Source organism: Dermochelys coriacea, chromosome 8, assembly GCF_009764565.3.
Source record: "Dermochelys coriacea isolate rDerCor1 chromosome 8, rDerCor1.pri.v4, whole genome shotgun sequence".
Taxonomy (NCBI): Eukaryota; Metazoa; Chordata; order Testudines; family Dermochelyidae; genus Dermochelys; species Dermochelys coriacea.
The window spans coordinates 4,171,879-4,190,022 of NC_050075.1; the positions used below are offsets into that span (position 1 = coordinate 4,171,879).

Consider the following 18,144-nt stretch of genomic DNA (forward strand, 5'->3'; position numbering starts at 1 on the left):
GTTTTACTAGTATAACTGTTTTGGTAAAAATCACATTCCTCACCTATGTAGCCGTACAAAATGTGTGTGTAGACCAGGCCAATATGAAAATCTTGACCTAAGACACTTTCTTACCTCTTCAAAGGAAGCAATAGTATTGAAATTCTATTTAAATTAGAGAGCCAAGCTGTTAAAAAAAATTGTTAATGAACTAACGAATCTCAAATGACAAGAAATGACAGTGTTTAAGACCACTTTAAAGAGAACAAAGTTAGTTTCAAGCTACTTAAAAAGGTAACTAAAGGAAAGTAAAAAACAAACAAAAATCTAAAATACATGACAATGTCTCTTTAAATAATTTAACAGGGATGTTATCAAAGTTAGTCAGCAAAATACTATGCACTAATCTATTGTGTGTCTGAGTGCAGGCGGGATGTTAAATTGGTGAAAATATGGCAGCAGATATCAAACATATAACAAGCTGAAAGACAGATTCCCTTGTTTAACTCTCCACAGTCCCGTTACTACCACCAGTCTGACAAGATGATCAGAAGGGAATACAACAGTGACTTAAAAGGCCTTCTGCATTCTGTAAATGTCTTTTATAGTGCCTAGTACATTTATCTTTCAATCACCTTAAAAAAAATCAACTAAAAGTCATTTTTGCTCTTCTCTGGTGAAGGAATCAGTTGTCCATGGATTATTTAAGTTAGCTGACAGTTTTATCAAAGCCTTGTCTCCAGGAAGAATAATGCATCTTTAAATGCCTCTAACTAAAAGACTTAAAGATTTATGGTTTACTCGCTTGTAAATTTCAGGTTTCAGAGTAGCAGCCATGTTAGTCTGTATTCACAAAAAGAAAAGGAGTACTTGTGGCACCTTAGAGACTTGTAAATACCATTCTTCATAACTGATCCCCAAGAGAGTTTGAGGATGCTCGATAACTTTTCTCCAGGGAATGCGAGTGAAACCATCAGTGCTATTAGAAATCCAGTTTACTCATCAGGCCAAGAGTACTAGGTCTGGAAATTGACATCAGCAATGTTGCTCCATCTCTCCTGTATCTGCAAGTTTTTGTTAATGACTGTGGTATTCTGATGATGCATTCTCACAGCCAACGCTGAACTGTAAAAGAATGTAGAGAGGTTTGCAAGCCAAATGCCACTGAGCTGGCCTTGAGGACACAGCAGGGAAGATCAAGTGAGCACTTTGGGCTCTGCAGGATTACTACTGGAGAAGCTCTTTCACCTTGAGCTAAAAGAAATACTAAAAATGTGTACTGAAATGGGACAGTGGCAAGGAAGATGAGAGAGGAAACCACCTTTGCTATGAAATCAATGACAGATTTTGCAACATAAGCAGCAACATTACCAGGATTCTCATTACTAGAGCCCAGGGGGCGGGGGGGGCATAGCGGATCATGATTTCATAGACTGAGCAGAAATTGCCAAATTAGCCCAATACCATGATTTTTCCAACAGTGAGGGGGCAGAACCAGGCATCTCTGTGCACAAATCCAGTGCAGCTAGTAGCCCCCCTGCCACCACCAAAAAAACTGCTGCTCTGCCATGATGCTGCCATGGATTATGAGACACACTTAGGGGATGCCTACACTATGAAATTAGGTTGAATTTATAGAAGTCAGTTTTGTAGAAAATGTTTTTATACAGTCGATTGTGTGTCTCCCCACACAAATGCTCTAAGTGCATTTAGTCGGCGGAGTGCGTCCACAGTACCGAGGCAACCGTCGACTTCCGGAGCGTTGCACTGTGGGTAGCTATCCCACAGTTCCCACAGTCTCTGCCGCCCATTTGAATTCTGGGTTGAAATCCCAATGCCTGACGGGGCAAAAACATTGTCGTGTGTGGTCCATTGTCGTGGGTACATATTGTCAGGCTTCCCCTTCCCTCCCTCCCTCCGTCCACAATGGCAGACAATCGTTTCGCGCCTTTTTTTCCTGGGTTACCCGTGCAGACGCCATACTATGGCAAGCATGGAGCCTGTTCAGCTCACCATCACTCTACGTCTCCTGGGTGCTGGCATACGCGGTACCGCATTGCTACACAGCAGCAGCTCATTGCACTGTCTGCTGCCAAAAGGCAGTATGACTGATAGCCATCGTTGCCGTACTCCTGGGTGCTCTTTTAGCCAACCTCGGTGAGGTCGGTCAGGGGCACCTGGGTAGACATGGGAGTGACTCAGCCAGGTCATTTCCCTTTTTAAGTTTCATCTCATGGAGATTTAGTCCTGCCGGCAGTCATACTGCACCGTCTTCTGCCGAGCACCCAGATGACGACGATGGCTAGCAGTCATACTGCACCATCTGCTGCCAGCTAAGATGTATAAAGATAGATGAAGTGCATCAAGAAATAGACCAGATTTGTTTTGTATTCATTTTCTCCCCCCTCCCTCCATGAAATCAACGGCCTGCTAAACCCAGGGTTTTGAGTTCTATCCTTGAGGGGGCCATTCTGTTTCTCCTTAATGCAAAGCTACCCCCTTTGTTGATTTTAATTCCCTGTAAGACATGTTGTCGGTTGCCCCTCCCTCCATCAGAGCAACGGCAGACAATCGTTTCGTGCCTTATTTCAGCGCAGACACCATAGCACTGGGAACATGGAGCCTGCTCAGATCACCGCGGCAATTATGAGCACTATAAACACCACGCGCGTTAACCAACAGGATATGAAGAACCAGAACCTGCAAGAAAAGCGAAAGCAGGCAAGGAGGCGGTGACTGCAGCGCGGTGACAAGAGTGATGAGGACATGGACATAGACTTCTCACAAAGTACAGGCCCCTGCAATGTGCACATCATGGTGTCAACTGGGCAGGTTCATGCTGTGGAACGCCGATTCTGGGCCCGGGAAACAAGCACAGACTGGTGGGACCGCATAGTGTTGCGGGTCTGGGATGATTCCCAGTGGCTGTGAAACGGTCGCATGCGTAAGGGCACTTTCATGGAACTTTGTGACTTGCTTTCCCCTGCTCTGAAGCACAAGAATATCAAGATGAGAGCAGCCCTCACAGTTGAGAAGCGAGTGGTGATAGCCCTGTAGAAGCTTGCAAAGCCAGACGGCTACTGGTCAGTCAGGAATCAATTTGGAGTGGGCAAATCTACTGTGGGGGCTGCTGTGATGCAAGTAGCCAACGCAATCACTGAGCTGCTGATATCAAGGGTAGTGACTCTGGGAAATGTGCAGGTCATAGTGGATGGCTTTACTGCAATGGGATTCCCTAACTGTGGTGGGGCCATAGACCGAACCTGTATCCCTATCTTGGCATCAGAGCACCAAGGCAGCAAGTACATAAACCAAAAGGGATACTTTTCAATGGTGCTGCAAGCATTGGTGGATCACAAGGGACGTTTCACCAACATCAACGTGGGATGGCCGGGAAAGGTACATGACGCTTGCATTTTCAGGAACTCTGGTCTGTTTCAATAGCTGCAGCAAGGGACTTTCTTTCCAGACCAGAAAATAACCGTTGGGGATGTTGAAATGCCTATAGTTATCCTTGGGGACCCAGCCTACCCCTTAATACCATGATTCATGAAGCCATACACAGGCAGCCTGGACGGTAGTCAGGAGCTGTTCAACTACAGGCTGAGCAAGTGCAGAATGGTGGTAGAATGTGCATTAAAAAGTGCGCTGGCACAGTTTACGGAGTCATTCAGACCTCAGCGAAACCAATATTCCCATTGTTATTACTGCTTGCTGTACGCTCCACAATATCTGTGAGAGTAAGGGGGAGATGTTTATGGCGGGGTGGGAGATTGAGGCAAATTGCCTGGCTGCTGATTACGCCCAGCCAGACACCAGGGCGGTTAGAAGAGCACAGGAGGGTGCGGTGCGCATCAGAGGAGCTTTGAAATCCAGTTTCAGGACTGGCCAGGCTACGGTGTGAAAGTTCTGTTTGTTTCTCCTTGATGGAAACACCCCCTGCCCCCGGGTTCACTCTATTTTCCAGTAAGCTAAGCACTCTCCCCTCCTCCCTTCGATCACCGCTCGCAGAGCCAATAAAGTAATTATTGCTTCACATTCATGCATTCTTTATTTATTCATCGCACAAATAGAGAGATAACTGCCAAGGTAGCCCAGCAGGACTGGTGGAGGAGGGAAGGGCAAGGCCACACAGCACTTTAAATCTTTAAAACTTATTGAATGCCAGCCTTCTGTTGCTTGGTCAATCCTCTGGGGTGGAGTGGCTGGGTGGCCAGAGGCCCCCCCACTGTGTTCTTGGGCGTCTAGGTGAGGAGGCTATGGAACTTGGGGAGAAGGGTGGTTGGGTACACAGGGGCTGTAGCAGTGGTCTGTGATCCTGCTGCCTTTCCTGCAGCTCAACCATACACAGGAGCATACGAGTTTGATCCTCCAGCAGCCTGAGCATTGACTCCTGCCTTCTTTCAACAAGCTGATGCCACCTACCATCTTCAGCCCGCCACCTCTCCTTGTGGTCATATTGAGTTTTCCTGAACTCTGAGATCGCACAAGGTCGCATTTTGCCTCTTATCGAGGGTATGCCGGTTTGGTGTGAGAGATCACTCATGCAGGGCTGGGCAGCAGAATTCGGCTTGCAGGCAGCCTGGTAAGTCAGAGTCTTTTGGCTTCTTTTAACCTTCATAACATGTGGGAATGGTTTCAAACAGCAGCGCTCATTTCCCATATGAAGTAACTGTTGGGTTGACCATTTTAAATGGGTTGGCAATTTAAAAGGAGGGGCTGCGGTTTCCGGGTTAACATGTAGCAGAAACTCAACTAACCCCCCTTCCACCTCCCCCACATACACACACACCCAATTCTCTGGGATGATGGCTTCACCCTTCCCCTCGCCGCGTGGCTAACAGTGGGGAAGATTTCTGCTCAGCCACAGGCAAACAGCCCAGCAGGAATTGGCACCTCTGAATGTCCGCTTACTAAAACAACCCTATTTCAACTAGGTGACCATGAATGATATCACTCTCCTGAGGGTAACACAGAGAGATAAAGAACAGATGTTGTTTGAATGCCAGCAAACACCGAGACCAAACACTGCAATGCTTTGTTCTGCAATGATTCCCAACTACATGCTACTGGCCTGGCGTGTTAAAGTGTCCTACCATGGGGGCAGAATAAGGCTGCCCTCCCCAGAAACCTTTTGCAAAGGCTTTGGGAGTACATCCAGGAGAGCTTTATGGAGATGTCCCTGGAGGATTTCCACTCCGTCCCCAGACACACTAACAGACTTTTCCAGTAGCTGTACTGGCTGCGAATGCCAGGGCAAATTAAGCATTGAACACACTTGCTTTTAAACCATGTATAATATTTACAAAGGTATACTCATGGGAGGTCCCTTCTCCACCTTCAGGGTCCGGGAGCCCGCCTTGGGTGAGTTCGGGGGGTACTGGCTCCAGGTCCAGGGTGATAAACAGATCCTGGCTGTTGGGGAAATCGGTTTCTCCACTTCCTTGCTGTGAGCTATCATCTTCCTTGCCCCCAAAACCTGCTTCCATGTTGCCTCTCACTCCTTGGACGGAGTCAAAGGACAGGGTTGGGGTAGTGGTGGCTGCACCCCCTAAAATGGCATGCAGCTCATCATAGAAGCGGCATGTCTGGGGCTCTGAACCGGAGCAGCTGTTTGCCTCTCTGGTTTTTTGGTAGACTTGCCTGAACGCCTTAATTTTCACACGGCACTGCTGCGGGTCCCTGTTATAGCCTCTGTCCTTCATGCAATTGGAGATTTTTTCAAATATTTTGGCATTTCGTCTTTTCAAATGGAGTTCTGCCAGAATGGATTCATCTCCCCATACAGCGATCAGATCCCGTACCTCCCATTCAGTCCATGCTGGAGCTCTTCGGCGATTCTGGGACTGCATGGTTTCCTGTGCTGATGGGACTATGCATGGTGACCTGTGCAGGTGAGCTGGTCACACTGGCCAAACAGGAAATGAAATTCAAAAGTTTGCAGGCCTTTTCCTGTCTACCTGGCCGGTGCATCTGAGTTGAGACTCTGTCCAGAGCGGTCACAATTGAGCATTCTGGGATAGCTCCCGAAGGCCAATACCGTCGAATTGCATCCACACTACCCCAAATTTGACCCAGCAAGGCCGATTTCAGCACTAATCACCTCGTCGGGGGTGGAGTAAAGAAATCGATTTTAAGAGCCCTTTAAGTCGAAAAAGGGCTTCATCGTGTGGACCAGGTGCAGGGTTAAATCGAGGTAACGCTGCTAAATTCAACCTAAACTCGTAATGTAGACCAGGCCTAAGCATGAGATTGGTGCACTGGCTCTTCGCCGCTGGAAAAAATTGCAGCAGTTGGGAGACAACTCAGCAGCCAGTTTTATGCAAGGAATGCAGCGGTGACCTTTCACTAACTGCATCCCATACATATCCCATTGTGGCCTTTGATGAATTGAGGTTGCAAAAATGCACGTGTCACTAATACCAGGGTCTTTTCCTCAGGCAGCTACTTGAGATTTGTTATAGGAAATGAAACTGGTGAGACATACATAGAGACATGAAGACTATATTTTGGTAGTAAATAAAGTCACCATGTCTCTAAGTACCTGACTCACCACTTGAAACCATAGAAAAGATGGATAAATATAGCAAAACGGCCTCCTTCATTGCTCATACTCAAAACCTTATGGAGACCATCAGAAGAGAAAAGATGCAAAGAATATGAAGTGGAGAAGCACCATAAGTGTGAATTATGATTAGGTTTCCATCCCAATGTCCCAACTAGAAGTTGGTCTGACAATCTTTTATTACAACCATTTTCCTTACATTCCCACATCCCTGGGACCATATCTGCTTAGGTCTCAGCCTCTTGCCCATGTTTGTCATTCCAGCGGACCATAATTAGCGTTCTAACTGCTAATGTAAAACTATTTGCAGCAATACGTTTCCCAACCATTTCAATATGTAAATGCGGTTGCTTCATGGCTACCAAAAAGCTTCTAAAATAAATCTATGTAAATCTCCAACTGTTATTTTGTAGTTTCTATGTTTATTACAAGATACCGATTGCTAAATCTTATAACCCTAGGACAAGCACTGAGCCTAATTATTCAAATTTTATGCTAACTGCTAGGCCCCGTTAGGCCTCAAGCTTATTGTAATGCCTGTTCCAAATACTTTTACATCTTATTTTCCCCTATTTGCATTATAACTTTAATGGATGTTATTAATATGTCCTTAAACAACTTAGTTTTTCCTAACATATAGATTATAGTTTGACCCGAGTTGTGGTCCTCCAAGATCAGGTCAGGGGTAAAGGTCGACACTGTGAAATTCACTACTTTATCCATGACACTTTTTTTTTTTTTTTAAACCTGTGCCCTACCCATTACTAACATAAAACCAAAACAGGGAATTGAATGAGGAAGGGTTAGCAGATGATGCTGTTGCCAGATATATTAGTGGAAACCTGCTCAGTTGAGGCTGAAAGGCATGCCCCAAACACAACACACTGGCTAGATGCTGCAGAAGAGATAGCGCTAACACCGATGACAGTGCATAATGTAAATGAACTTTCCCATTGGCTGATGTGAGTTTTGCATCTACCCTACCCCCACCACACACATCGATCACAGAAGATGCATAGTCCCACCCCTTCCTTCCATGTGACAAATCTACATCTCAAACAACCACCCTTGGATCTTTTTAAAAGCTGCATAATAACCTTAACTGTAAGGGAATGACACTTAAAAGCCGTTCAAATGTGAATACACAAACAATGTTGGGCCAAATCATCCCTAGTGTAACAACACTAGAAATTAATGAACTGATTCTGGTGCATATCCTGCGGGTGGATTTCTTTAAAGCCACTATTTCTGATTATCTCCAGGATCTATTGCAGTTCTATACCTATTTATTGTGGTTTCTGTATTACCACAAACTGTGTCCTAACAGCAGGACACATGGAGGCATACAAGACATACAACATACACCCAGCACAATGGAAAAATTCTATGACACTGATGTTGCAAATTTGAAAATGTAGTGATTTTAGTACCCCAATCAACAGTGCTGTGTTTGTCCGCATATTTGACACACAAATATGCTCCCACAGATACACAAGGGTCAACTGAAAGACTCTTGCCTGCACAGCAGTCCAAATTCCTGCAAGATGTGTTCCCATTACTCACTTAGAAATGTGCTTCTGGGAGACGGGTCCCTACTCGTTGCCTGCAGATTAACCTTTATTTAAAATTAACAGATGAGTGCTGGGTATAATTCTAGTTCTAGGTTAACTTCAATCTAGACAGAAAAACTTCGGGGGTCGTTTCTCTGCTTTGCACCATGTCTCAGGTGTATTTTACCCTAAGGCAGATATATCCTGTCCCCATGAGAATCACCCTAGTGTAAAAGTGACCCCTTAGGTGGCATGGAGCTGCTGACAAAGAAGATCTTAAGCCACTCCCCACCTCCCTGCTGGTAGCACAGCAGTGTGGGTGTTAAATGGGGCTTCTACATCATGCGGATCTCTGGCTTGATTTCCAGTCTCTGAGGCATTAGAAGCCACCATTCAAGCTGCTATACCTCAGTGCAAAGGGACAGCCTGCCCACAGCATCCGCAAGATCAGGGCAGTGCAAAGGTGAGCTTCACACCTCCTTTGCATCTGTTCCTGCCTCATTTACACAAGGTGCAGTTTGGCCATAGCCAAGGATCTGGCCCTCCTCCTCTCTCCAGTGGTTTGGGCTCACTGTGAATTTTCAGCTGAGGCCCAGAGATAACATCTTTGCTATAGGAATAGATCAGACGGTCATGACAATTTGTTTGAAATAGAAATGGACATGAGCCTCCCTATTCGAACTCCATCAAAGTTCAAGGAGGTCCTGACCGAGGATTACAGTTCTTAGTACCCGTCTCAGATGGGAACTTTGTGAGTCAGGCATACCTAAGACAGATGCAAATAGCTCCACAGCTTTAAGGGGCTCAGATCCAGTGTTCCAATTTCCAAACCATCTCTAACTTATGGTAACATTAAATCCCGCTCGTAAGCATCCATCTGTTATTTTTAGTCACCCAGCACTGAGTAGGATATTTACGGGATGATTTATGATTCTATTTATTTTACATACCTCAGAACAGAATGTGCAAATAGCTAAATATTTTTAAACTAACAGTTCAACAGTTCCCATGTGCCTGCCAACATCTGCATCCCTCTCACCCACACCGAAGAAAGGGTCCAGGTTTTTAAGTAGGAAAATGAAGTTTTAAATAACCATGTTTCCAAGGAAATTATTTCTTGTGGGAAATGACTCACCCTTTAACAAAAAACACCACCACACTTAAGGATAATGTGATGAAGAGTTGAAAAAATATTCTTAAACTCCAAAAATAATAAATCACTAAATCTATAAATAAAGGTCAAAGATGTTCGATGGTTTACCCAAGTGTAAATACCATCCGCAATAAGTGATGCTCAGGGGAACTGGGGATCCCAGGGACCTTTCACCACACAAGAGGCAATAATTGATGCCTAAAACCCAGGGAGGCAAAGGTCTCAGAGCATGTAAAAAGGACACACATACACTAATTTGCCTGTCCATTTGCACACCCTTGTTTATTTCCACTCATCTCTCTGCCACAGAGGAGCTGCAAAACTGAAGCATCGGTGAGGGCAAGTCCCTGGTGCTGGTAATGTTATGATTCAAGCACTGAATAAAGGCAAGTCTACATTATCAAATTAAATGGACCTAAATTACATCTTTCAGAGTAGCAGCTGTGTTAGTCTGTATTCGCAAAAAGAAAAGGAGTACTTGTGGCACCTTAGAGACTAACACATTTATTTGAGCATAAGCTTTCGTGAGCTACAGCTCACTTCATCGGATGCATTCAGTGGAAAATACAGTGGGGAGATTTATATACACACACACAGAGAACATGAAACAATGGGTTTTATCACACACACACACACTTAAGATGAGCTATTACCAGCAGGTAGGGGAGGGGGCAGTGGGGAAGGAAGAAAACCTTGTGGTGATAATCAAGGTGGGCCATTTCCAGCAGTTGATTAAGTGATCACTCTCCTTACAGTGTGTATGATAAAACCCATTGTGTTCGTTCGTGTGTGTTCTCTCTCTCTCTGTGTGTGTGTGTGTGTGTGTGTGTGTGTGTGTGTGTGTGTGTGTGTGTGTGTGTGTGTGTGTGTGTGTGTGTGTGTGTGTGTGTATAAATCTCCCCACTGTATTTTCCACTGAATGCATCCGATGAAGTGAGCTGTAGCTCACAAAAGCTTATGCGCAAATAAATTTGTTAGTCTCTAAGGTGCCACAAGTACTCCTTTTCTTTTTGCTAAATTACATCGACATACAGTCACTGCAGTAATTAAATCGCTTTGGCATGTCCACACTACACTCCCTCTGTCCGTGGTGCAGGAGTGCTTGCACCGATTTAACTGTCAGTGTGGGGCATTGTGGGACAGCTTCTGAAAGGCAGCAACAGTAAATATAAGCAAGTACATCAACCTAAGCACCTCTCACAGAGGTGGAGTTATTAAGTTGGTGCAGTGGGCAAGTTACAACAGCGGGAACTACATTTTAGTGTGGACGCTTACTGAGTTTTATGTCAACCTAACTCTGTAGTGTAGACTAGGTGGAAGCCAATCCAAATTGGCTAGTTATTTTAGGTGCCTGTACGCAAATGCAAGGAGCCTGGGAAACAAGCAGGAAGAATTGAAAGTCGTGGCACAGTCAAGGAACTATGATGTGATTGGAACAACAGACTTGGTGAGAAAACTCACATGACTGGAGCACTGTCATGGATGGGTATAAACTGTTCAGGAAGGACAGACGGGGGAGAAAAGGTAGGGGAGTTGCACTGTATGTAAGAGAGAGGTATGACTGCTCAGAGCTCCAATATGAAACTGGAGAAAAGCCTATTGAGAGTCTTTGGATTAAATTTAGAGGCCAAAGCAACAAGGGTGAGGTCGTGGTGGACATCTGCTATAGATCACCAGACCAGGAGGATGAGGTAAACAAGGCTTTCTTCAGACAACTAAACAGAAGTTTCCAAATCACAGACCCTGGTTCTCATGGGGGACTTCAATCACCCTGACATCTGCTGGCAGAGCAATACAGCGGTGCGCAGACAATCCAGGAAGTTTTTGGAGAGTGTTGGGGACACCTTCCTGGTGCAAGTGCTGGAGGAACCAAATAGGGGCCATGCTTCTCTTGACCTGCTGCTCACAAACAGGGTAGAACTGGAAGGGGAAGTAGAAGTGGGTGGCAACCTGGGCAGCAGTGACCATGAGATAGTCGAGTTCAGGACCCTGGCAAATGGAAGAAAGGAGAGCAGCATAATATGAACCCCGGTCTTCAGAAAAGCAGACTTTGAACTCTCTCAGGAAACTGATGGGGAGGATCCCCTGGGAGAATAACATGAGGGGGAAAGGAGTCCAGGAGAGCTGGCTGTATTTTAAAGAAGCCTTACTGAGGGTGCAGGAACAAACCATCCCAATGTGCAGAAAGAATAGCAAATATGGCAGGCGACCACCTTGGCTTAACAGCAAAATCTTCTGTGAGCTTATACACAAAAAGGAAGCTTACAAGAATTGGAAATGTGGACAGGTGACTAGGAACGAGTATAAAAATATTGCTTGAGCATGCAGGGGTGTAATCAGGAAGGCCAAAACCACAACTGGAGTTGCAGCTAGCAAGGGATGTGAAGGGTAACAAGCATAGTTTCTACGTGTAAGTTAGCAACAAGGGAAGTGGTCAAGGAAAGTGTGGGACACTTACTGAATGGGGCGGGGGGCAACCAAGTGACAGATGATGTGAAAAAAGCTGTAGTACTTAATGCTTTTTTTGCCTCGGTCTTCACAGACATGGTCAGCTCCCAGACTGCTGCATTGGAACATCACAGTATGGGGAGGAGGTGAGCAGCACTCCGTGGTGAAAGAACAGGTTAAGGATTATTTAGAAAAGCTGGACATGCACAAATCCATAGGTCCGGATCTAATGCATCTGAGGGAGTTGGCTGATGTGATTAGAGAGCCATTTGCCACTAGTTTTCAAAGATAATGGCTATAGAGGGAAATCCTGGATGATTGGAAAAAGACAAATATAGTGCCCATCTTTAAAAAAGGTAAGGAGGAGAATCCAGGGAACTACAGACTGGTCAGCCTCACCTCAGTCCCTGGAAAAATCATGGAGCAGGTCCTCAAGGAATCCATTTTGAAGCACTTGGAGGAGAGGAAGGTGATCAGGAATGGTCAACATGGATGACATACCTGACCAACCTGGTTGCCTTCTATGATGAGATTACTGGCTCTGTGGATATGGGGAAAGCACTGGATGTGATATATCTTGACTTTAGCAAAGCTTTTGATACCGTCTCCCATAGTATTCTTGATTGACACTTAACCACAAATTTCTATCACACTTTGCTTCTTTCCAATTGTTGCAGTCAGTGTTGAATAGGAAATTGGGTCTGGGGTGGATTCCTAGGATAATCCTATGGAACATACATCTAGATATAACTTAATGACATTGGAATCATTCCTTCCTCAAGTAACGGATCAAAGCATAACGCAGCTGGCTTTTCAGGACAGCAAATGAACCACAGAGAAGGGTTCAGGAAACGTGGCACATAGTTGAGATTTTTTTGCCCCATGCCTGAAAATTGTCAGAAAAAGTTATCCATTGGGTGATACACCATGATACTAAATTCCCCAAATCTTCCCGTTTGTGGCTTTGCTGAGAACAGAATTTTCGAGAAAACCCTCCCAGTAGCTTTTCCTTTAGCTGAATTACAGAGTGTGAAGTGGCACCTGGAGCCTCAGCAGAGGCTTGGTGGAGCAGATATCTCCTAACCCCAAACATGAGATATTTTAGTTGATACCATGGACATTCCAGTAAACCAGCTTCTGTTGATCCAAATGAGCAGCCAAGCTCATACAGCAATAATGTTTAGCACGTACATTGGACTTTCTGTTCAAGGATCTCAAAGTGCTTTATCGACCTTTAAACCTCACATACCTCTGGGAGGGAAGCATTAGCAGCCTTATTTTACAGGTGGTCAAACTGAAGCACAGAGCTTAAGTGGCTTGCCCAAGGTCATGATGCAAGTCAGATGCAGATCCAGAGACAGAACCCAGGTGTCTTGATTCTTGGCCCACGGCTCTAACCAGGAGCCTCTGCTCATCCACACCTCATGCTTACAAGAGATCAGAAGGGTAGACTGGGTGTTTCTTAGTATATCTATGTGTTGCCATCTCCTCACCCTGTTTCTCTGCCATTGGCATCTTTCTCAGAGGATGATTGTCACCTCTGCAGACACCCCAAAGGAAAGAATTTATTTTCCCCATTTCCTGCAGGGCAAGCTGGCTCTCCAAGAGTTTCACTCAGGTCTTATATTTGCTTTTGGTCATGAATCCAAAGAAAAGGGGAAAAGACTGATACTATCTTGAAACATGAAAAGGTCGCATTGGTCTACAGTTCATCCTGGTATAAGCAAGGACCTGAAAAACAGCAGCCCCAAGAAATTACTGGTTTGCTGACCTTTTAGACTTGAGCAGGAAATGATTCCACGGGGTGGGGAGGGAGAACTGGTTCCTTAGGAGAGCCCATGTCCGTAATTTGAATGAAAATAAACTGCTGCTTGTCCAACATTGACACAAAAACCACTAGTAGACATGGATAGAATATTAAAACAGAGGCAGCAGCCAGAGAGTCTGACTTTTTAAAGGGAACACGCTCTGAAAGCACATAAGAATCAGACAGAAGAGGTCCATGCTGATAAAGCTCACATAGTAGAAATTAAAAATCCATCTAGGGGAATTCAGAGATTGGCAATGAGAACCTCCTTCACCGATTCAAATCTGGCCTGGCTTGATAGTGTTTAGAAAACTGTTGACATCTGAAATAAGCAAGTGAGGTCTCCATATTTCTGGTTTCTTAGTGGATAGTTGTCCCCATCACTTAAAAAAAAAAAAAAAAAAAAGACCCACCCACTATCACAACTGGCACTAAATAGCCTCTACACTACCCCGGTAAGTCAACCTAAATTACACTATGTAGCTTAGGTCAACTTACTGCAGTGTCTATACCATGCTGCATCGATGGGAGATGCTCTCCCGTCGACTTACTCTTCTCTTTCTGGAGGAGTACAGCAGTCGACCGGAGAGCGCTCTGCTGTCAGTTTAGTGGGCTTTCACTAGATGTGCTGAATCGACACCCACTGCACCGATTGCGGCAGCGACTATCTACTGGTAAGTGGCCTTATTTTGAGCAAAAGTCAAATAGTGAACCAGCATGCAGTCTGAACTGCCCTGTCGTGTCTGTCGGTTGTCCCTCCTGGTTAGGGATGAGACACTGACAGGGTGGCATTAGGGTATTCTCACTGACTGCCTATTTTGGATGTAAATCAAGGACTTTGACCTCCACCGTGCTTCATCTGGCAATTCATTTCTGTACCCTGATGTCAGGGCTTATTTAGTTTCGAGGACAACTCTCTCTCTCTTTTATGCCATTCAACATTTAGCTTATACCTCTCCCAAAAAGAAGGAGCACTGCCTAGACAACATGCTTAACACAGGGAGAGGAGAGATGCAGTCTCTTGGAGCAAGAGACCAGGACAATGGATCGACCCAGGTTTCTCCCATGATTATAAGGGCTACAGCTAAACCACTGGGTCAGCCCGTTGTTTCATGTTGAACTTGGTAATTCCTTTTGGCCTGAATTTGGCATGATACGGACGCAAGTGATTTTGAACAGCAGCAAGAAAACATGTGGCTTTTAACAGACTAGCAAATAAAGTAGATTTCTTGCTTTCTGCTCAATATGAAATAAAATTACTTTTAAACATTTGAAACCTAAAAGAGAGGTGGAATGCATAAAACCAGAGCTATTGCCCACATCCAATATCAAGAAGCAATGGGCTTGGGGGAAAAGGTGTCTTTTCTGAAAGGATGGGAAGGTCACTCTGTCTTAGTTTTCTGTATTAGACAAACCCAAGACATTTCCAAACTTGGGCCTTGACCCTGCAATGAGCTCCATGCAGAACCCTTGCCCTAGCATGAAGCCCCTTTCACTTCAACAGGGCACTGCCCGTACAGAGCTCATTGGGCATAATGGTCTTAAATCTGATCTTAGAAACATGTTTTAACACATTCAAGAAAGATGCCCAGTCTCTGTCACGACAACCCACACTGCAGAACCACCATGCGGGGCAGACTCACTCCAAAAGAACACACCCAGGAATGGGACAACAAAGGGAAAGCCAGGATTCAAAGGCAGAGACAGAAGTGTTTGGGGACTTAGAGCTGGCAATGTGGGGGTCCATTGTCTGAGTGGGACATGGTCTAGATTGCGGTGTATGTGTAGCGGACACTTGCACCATCACCTGCCCACACAGCCAGCCCTTCACTTTCACAAGCACTAAATCCACACAGACATTTAAAACTCTAGTTAGAAAGGGGATTGTGAAATTTAGATCTAACCCACGTGAGAAAAAACTGTATCAAAACCCCTTGGAGGGCTGAACTTCATTGCCGAAATTTGCACCACATAACTACATGGATCATCCCATCCGTGCAGCATGTCTTCGTTCGAAGTCTGCGTCAGTCTAAGTGCACCAATGTGGTTAGGCTGATGCAAAGTTTGTAGCTCTTCACGTGGGGGAGGAAAGCCAAGAGTCTGGACTATCAAGATGCTGATTCCTGAGCTCATATTGAAAAGAGGCACAAAACATTGTACCAGAGAAGCTGATATTAGCAGATTTCCTTGACTGAGGCTGTGTCTCTTTCACTCACCCTCCTTCTGACAAACCAGATCGAGGAGAGGAGAGAAAAAAACATCTCTGACTGCTCTTCTTCAGAGCATAACCGGATATTAAAAAATTGGCAGTAGAAGGGCTTTCAATCCAAGCGCTCATTACCCCACAATCTAATGACCACAGCACACAGAGGACTCCAGCCTGCGGCCATGATCTGCAGAGAGCCCGCATGAATTCCTAATGATGAAACAATGAGAGAGAAAGCATGCAACAACAAAACATTTTATCAGGCCAATGCCTCTTGAGAGGGCCTAGCTCATTTTCAGAGGTCAGCAGAGTAGGCATTTACTCAGAACCTCAGTATGCCCACGCAATTACTCGTTTCAAATTGAAATCTTGGGATTTGTTACCTGGATGGACTTTTCTTGTTTCTTAGTTCCCAGAAGAAATTATCAGGCATATCAACTGATGTCAAATCAAACACAGTTTAATGGAGAAAAGGGCCAACTTGTATTTGGGGCTGCATACACAAATCCTTCCCTCCAATTAAATCTAAAGGTGCTTTTCGCCCCAGTTTCTCCGCAAATGTGAGTAACAGAAGAAAAATCACTCTCTCAAGTGATCTGAACTCTGGTCAATCAATCTACTCATAGCCCACTCAAACAATATCATCTGATGGTGCAAAGTCCAATGTATGACCCGAGATCCCACCCATTCAAAGGAACTTCTTTATCATTACTTTGTAATTGTGGTAGAAGAAGAATTACAGCAGATCAGCCCCTATCCCCGCTAGGCGCTGTAAGTACATGAAAAAAAGAGACTGTCTCTTCCTGGCAGAGGTTAGAATGTGCCAAGACAGACAAAAGGGTGGGAAAAAGGAAGTTACAGTTATCCCCATTTCACAGATGGGAAACAGGCTGAGAGAGATTAATGTCAGATTTTCAAGACAGCTCAGCTCCTAATTTAGGCTCTTCTCCAAAAGTCCTCTCAGGCGCCAGGTGCTTTTGAAAAAAATCAAACTTCTTTATTAGCTGTGTAAATGCAAGCAGAGTTCTTCTGAAAATCTGGCTCTAAGTCATTTGCCTAAGGTCATACAGGGAGTCTATGGCAGAGAAAGGAATTAAACCCAGAGTTCCCCAGTCCCCCTATCCACAAGGGCACCTTTCCCTCTTCCTTCCTAAACTGTTCTCTTTCAGATGAGTCTCCTAAGGCATCTAGTACTGTTTCAGCCCTACATAAATAATAAATTGCAATATAAATACTTTATTATTGCCAATGTGTTTAATAAATAATAACCGTCGGCGATGAAGAATGAATAATAAGCGTTGCCCACAATACTTACCCGTGCATGTATTTTCTTGCACAATCCTTCCATGTGGACATGCAAAAGTGATGCATTTTCAAATTTTCAGGGAGGACAATAAGTGGCTCCTTTGAAAGCCAGGCCCTCTCTTCAGAAAGTAGTCACCGAGCCAGTGCTGACATTTATCTTGCATGTACAAAAGAATAATGTATCTGAATGTAGGTGGTTTGAGCTCAGTTGGGGATTGGTCCTGCTTTGAGCAGGGGGTTGGACCTCTTGAGGTCCCTTTCAACCCTGATATTCTATGATTCAGTTTGTCTGTGAGAGCCCAGTAGGTTGATAATGTGATGGCTGATACCGGACCGATCTGCCAACAGTTCATAGGGGAGAGACCTTTGGAAGAAAGTACGACTTCCCCTGCCAAGCAATCTGACCAGGCCTCATCACATCTTAATGTTTTAGGGTATCTCATGCAGGGGTGCCAGAATGCAGGGGCCAGGGAGCCATGGCCCCATCACTTTTAAAAGGCGGAGGTCTTCCACTTTTACCTGCCTTAAGGGTGAGTGATAGGGAATAAAGAGAAGTGAGCGTAGGGCGGGGCCTCAGGGGAAGAGGAGGAGTGGGGGCAGGGCCATGGTTTGGGCACCAGTGTCCTGCTCACTTCTAGGGAGCTTCCAGCACTCCTGACCTCAAGAGGTGCTCTTCATTGACAGGCCATAGAAAGCCACTGCAGAAAGTTCTCTCCCCTACACAGGACTGATTGGCAAATAAGCATTCGAGATCTTAGAATCATAGAAAAATAAGGCAGGAAGGAACCTTGGGAGGTCATTGAGGCAAGACCAAGTATACCTAGACCATCCCTGACAGGTGTTTGTCTAGCCTGTTTTTAAAAAACTTCCAATGATGGGCATTCCACAACCTCCCTTGGGAGCTTATGTTAGAGTTTAACTATCCTTCTAGTTAGAAAGTTTTCCTAATATCCAATGTCAATCTCCCTTGCTGCAGATTAAACCCATTACTATAGTGGAAATGGAGAACAACTGATCACTGTCCTCTTAATATATTTAAAGTCCACCCCTGCAGTCACTCTTTTATCAACAGTAAATATATCCCTTTTTTAAAACATTTCTGCACAAGACAGGTTTTCTAAATCTTTAATA

The 18,144-nt window shown here is 44.9% G+C and overlaps 1 long non-coding RNA gene across 1 annotated transcript in view; it reads right to left on the reverse strand.

The window, feature by feature from the left end:
* LOC119860304 overlaps window positions 1-18,144 on the reverse strand; it is an 82,451-nt gene that overhangs the window by 9,969 nt on the left and 54,338 nt on the right. Inside the window, exon 3 of the long non-coding RNA XR_006273798.1 lies at window positions 868-1,104. This is a non-coding gene — a long non-coding RNA (uncharacterized LOC119860304). The remainder of the gene's footprint in view (window positions 1-867; window positions 1,105-18,144) is intronic.